This window comes from Panulirus ornatus, chromosome 69 (genome assembly GCF_036320965.1).
Source record: "Panulirus ornatus isolate Po-2019 chromosome 69, ASM3632096v1, whole genome shotgun sequence".
In the NCBI taxonomy this organism is placed as follows: Eukaryota; Metazoa; Arthropoda; class Malacostraca; order Decapoda; family Palinuridae; genus Panulirus; species Panulirus ornatus.
Window position 1 is genome coordinate 1,880,767 of NC_092292.1, and position 5,413 is coordinate 1,886,179.

Below are 5,413 nucleotides of genomic sequence, written 5' to 3' on the forward strand. Positions count from 1 at the left end.
CCTCCTCCTCCTCCTGTTCGCTCCCTCCAGGGAAGATCTTCTCACCAGACTTTGTCCTGATGTTTACAATATGATCAATTTTTGCTTTTGATACAATCACCAACGGTAGGTAGCAGTAACAAGATCCATTACTGTGAGTCACAATTATCATACGTCAGCATACAACATCTGCAAGATACATCAACATGTGCCAGGTGGTGGCATAGTGTTGCACGATATACCTGACTTTCTTCACGTGTGAACATATGTCACTATCGTCTTGAAGGCAGACGAGTGGGCAAACGTGGCTGTAGAACCACTCGCTCAGAACATGTGGCTGTAGAACCACTCGCTCAGAACATGTGGCTGTAGAACCACTCGCTCAGAACATGTGGCTGTAGAACCACTCGCTCAGAACATGTGGCTGTAGAAGCACTCGCTCAGAACATGTGGCTGTAGAACAACTCGCTCAGAACATGTGGCTGTAGAACAACTCGCTCAGAACATGTGGCTGTAGAACAACTCGCTCAGAACATGTGGCTGTAGAACCACTCGCTCAGAACTTCTTGGGATGTGTTCTCTCCTAATAAGCATCAATGATATTGATGGTTGACCTCGCTGTAGGATAATAACATGAACAGACGCTTCTAGGGCGGTAAGTAAACCTATGATAGAAAGTGAATCCAACTGATGTGGTATATGGGGGACGATCTGTTGTTACCTGGATGTAGGTAGAGCATTTGACGCGGTCACTGTCAACCACAGAGAAGTATGTGGGCTTGTGTGTGGAGTGTAGGGTCGGGTCTCTGTAAACTGTGCATGACAGGTGGTGGTGAGTGGATGTGTACTTGTGAGGCCATTCTTCGTTTCTTCCTACTCTACCTTGCGAAGGTATGAGAGATGATAAACTAAAAACAAATGTATTTAAGAAAAAGTAATCCAGGTGGATACGTTTTGATTGTAGTCATAGAGAGAATACTCTTCTTATGTACACATTACCTCAGCCTCGCCAAACGCTCGTCCTCACACAGAACATCACAGTTGATAACATCTCCGTTGATCTAGCTACATCTATGGTGCTACGTACGTATAGAAAGAGTCACTTTCATCAAATATGTTAACAAGCTGAAACTCTTTAGTGATAACATGCCACTGTGTGTGAGCAAACATGGTAATCATAACGTGGTCTGGTCAGAGCTTAACTTTGAAGGAAACTTTACATCGTAGACTCATGCTTCTATCTTCTCCTTTTCTTGATAACACAAAAAATGATATACAAATGCTGGAAACAATTCCCATTTACTTGGTTTGAAGACTTTAGTGTCAGGTTTGGTAGCGATAACAAAATATGCGATAATATTAACCATTTTCTTATAAATGTAGAGATTGGAATCACCAGTTGAGATGATTATGAAATAAGTTTGTCTTTAAGATGACACGTTTGAAATCTTCTTCCTCAGCAAATGTAGGTTTGGTGTCGAAGTTAAGTGATGTTTTGCTCATTACTCTTGTTATGACTGGTAGTGTCAGCGGTGTTGTGTGATGTTTACCACATAGCTTGGTCGTACCTCACAACTCATCCACAGTCAGGCACTAGACTCATGCTTGTTATACTGTATTATCTCTGCTGGTTTCTGCTAGGAAAAGATAAGTTTGCTTCTCCTCCTGCTGGTGAAGGCAGGTCATCAGGGAGTGTACCTCACATCACTCAGGACACGAAGACGCGACATCTGATAATGTGCGGAGGTTCTCCAGTCCCTCACATGCGTGTTGCAACACCACATCTCACGAACTTCCTGTGTGACTGACCCAGTCTGACCCCATCCTCAGCTGAACTGAATGATATTCAATCTTATTTGTTTTGAGATATTTGTTTTATCTGTGTTGTGGATGTGAGAAATGATCAGCCAGTTGAACAAGGCAAGTGAGGAGATGACAAGCGGTGTGAACGTGAGAAAGATGATGAACATCTTGAAGAACATTTGATAACTTTAGGAGAACAAAGATGACATCAGTGGCGTTGGTGATGCAGTCCATAAAGTGAATGTGCTGAGGAGTTCCATCAGTGGTGAGGAAAAGATGTAATGGAGGAAAGATCTGAAATATATTGTTTGATAAAACTGTTATGTACTGGATTGACAACATCACCATTATTCTCTTCTTTTCTTTGTATTGCGTATGATAATCATTGGTGACGTTGGCAACCAACACGCAAGTAGAGAGACAGAATCATGATTCATGATGAGTGAGGGAAGTGAGTGAGTTGAGAGATAGATTCATGATGTGTGAGGGAAGTGAGTGAGTTGAGAGATAGATTCATGATGTGTGAGGGAAGTGAGTGAGTTGAGAGATAGATTCATGATGAATGAGGGAAGTGAGTGAGTTGAGAGATAGATTCATGATGAGTGAGGGAAGTGAGTGAGTTGAGAGATAGATTCATGATGAGTGAGGGAAGTAAGTGAGTTGAGAGATAGATTCATGATGAGTGAGGGAAGTGAGTGAGTTGAGAGATAGATTCATGATGAGTGAGGGAAGTGAGTGAGTTGAGAGATAGATTCATGATGAGTGAGGGAAGTGAGTGAGTTGAGAGATAGATTCATGATGAGTGAGGGAAGTGAGTGAGTTGAGAGATAGATTCATGATGAGTGAGGGAAGTGAGTGAGTTGAGAGATAGATTCATGATGAGTGAGGGAAGTGAGTGAGTTGAGAGATAGATTCATGATGTGTGAGGGAAGTGAGTGAGTTGAGAGATAGATTCATGATGAGTGAGGGAAGTGAGTGAGTTGAGAGATAGATTCATGATGAGTGAGGGAAGTGAGTGAGTTGAGAGATAGATTCATGATGAGTGAGGGAAGTGAGTGAGTTGAGAGATAGATTCATGATGAGTGAGGGAAGTGAGTGAGTTGAGAGATAGATTCATGATGAGTGAGGGAAGTGAGTGAGTTGAGAGATAGATTCATGATGAGTGAGGGTTGTGAAGTGAGTTGAGAGATAGATTCATGATGTGTGAGGGAAGTGAGTGAGTTGAGAGATAGATTCATGATGAGTGAGGGAAGTGAGTGAGTTGAGAGATAGATTCATGATGAGTGAGGGAAGTGAGTGAGTTGAGAGATAGATTCATGATGAGTGAGGGAAGTAAGTGAGTTGAGAGATAGATTCATGATGAGTGAGGGAAGTAAGTCAGTTGAGAGATAGATTCATGATGTGTGAGGGAAGTAAGTGAGTTGAGAGATAGATTCATGATGTGTGAGGGAAGTAAGTGAGTTGAGAGATAGATTCATGATGAGTGAGGGAAGTGAGTGAAGCGAGAAAATTAGTCAGTCTACTTATTTCTTTTAATCTATCATGGAAAGGAAAGAAGTGAGAGAGAGAGAGAGAGAGAGAGAGAGAGAGAGAGAGAGAGAGAGAGAGAGAGAGAGAGAGAGAGAGAGAGAGAGAGAGAGAGAGAGAGAGAGAGAGAGAGAGAGAGAGAGAGAGAGAGAGAGAGAGAGAGAGAGAGAGAGAGAGAGAGGAGAGAGAGAGAGAGAGAGTTTTAAATTCAGTGACGAATATTTCTTTAACAAAATCGATTTGTGGGAGAAGTGTGTGATGAACTCTGTACATGTATATTTGTTGTGTTTTTATAGCTTTTAGCCAGAGTGATGTTGGTCGTGTTACGTTCTGCCTCCACCCCTTACATCAAAGGTGTATGATCAGCCCATAGGCCCATTAAAACAGATAACTCTGAAATAACAGCTTCTGTTAACAGAGAGATTTGGGCCAGACACAGATACCCTTACCATCTGGCTAACATCTGACAGCTGACGACCGTAATTATACCTACTTTTTCTTTCAAGTTGGTCAAATACCAAACTCAGATAAAAATCTATAAAAATATATTTATGATAGCAAAAATAAACATGGCTCTCTCGTCACATACAATTCATTCTTGATATATAGATCTCTCTCTCTCTCTCTCTCTCTCTCTCTCTCTCTCTCTCTCTCTCTCTCTCTCTCTCTCTCTCTCTCTCTCTCTCTCTCTGTATTACTTTTCTTAACATCTGTTTGGCAAATTCACTGACCTCAATTATATAACATAAGGGTTTAGAATGACTAAGATGTGTACAGATTACATTATACATTTACCAACAGCATTATATCACATCTTCCTCTATGGCCATTCTGTGAGAGAGTTGACCTTGGCTTTCTTCCAGTTTCTATATAAATTCTTCATATCACTTTCTCTTGTCTCTTATATGTTTTGTCCTTCCATAATTTGTAATATTATTGAAAATATTTACTCTTAATTTGTTTACACTAATAAACAAAATCTCTTATATCAACATACAATATTAAGACCTACAGTACAAGATAATGTACACTGGACACGTCATTCCTCAAAGAAAACTGAATGAGATATAATGAATAAATATAGCATTTGTTGGTGAATAAGGGAGATAATTGTAGGAGTTGTTATGTGAATAACGGGCTAAACCACCTGGAGGAATGGACTGGATGTTCGTATGTGTCTAAGCTTTGTGGGTTTTGCTTTGGTGAACATTGGAAAGTCTTGATGTACAGTATCATATAAATGTAAACATCATTTCTAAATCATTGTTACACATATACGCGAGTAACACATGTGAGCATTTTGTTCCATAGTCGTTCATGATGTCTCACAGGTAACGTTGAGCGTGTGTTAGGGACTGAGGTTGATTCTGGAGTGGATGTATTCAACTAAAGTAGAGGAAACCCATTTGCCACGAGTCGTCTTGGTTGTATGCGCCAGGGAGCAGAGCAAACCCAGAGCACGAAATGTCTGGAGTCAAGTTAAGTGGGGACTTTGTGGGATTGGGTCTAGGGAGGAGAAGATTGCTTGGATCAAGGCTGACTTCAGGGCAACCACGAGACAAAGATTTATCTCACTTGGGTCACGGTGAGGAGGAGGAGCTGCTGCTGGTAGCCAGACCAAACTGCTGGAAAAATATTTGGTCAAGATCCACAGGGTTGATGGCCATGGTTATAGCGTGGCCAGACCAGCTCATGGATGGAGTTTTCCTCATGAATTTAACAATTCTCTGATGACTTTGTATTGATTCATGCTGTGATTCCAGAATTTTTATAAAGAATTAACTTTTACGTTCTGGAATGATTTATCTTGAACGGAAAATGATTACAATTTTGTCGTAATTACTAGTAAGACCTGTGGCAGCGAGGCAACACTTCACGCTGGAATATTCCTAAGAAAATAGAGAGAAATCTGCTGACTTTATAGGACGGGAAGACAGTAGGACGGGAGGACGGTAGGACGGGAGGACGGGAGGACGGGAGGACGGGAGGACGGTAGGACGGGAGGACGGGAGGACAGTAGGACAGTAGGACGGGAGGACGGTAGGACGGGAGGACGGGAGGACGGGAGGACGGTAGGACGGGAGGACGGGAGGACAGTAGGACA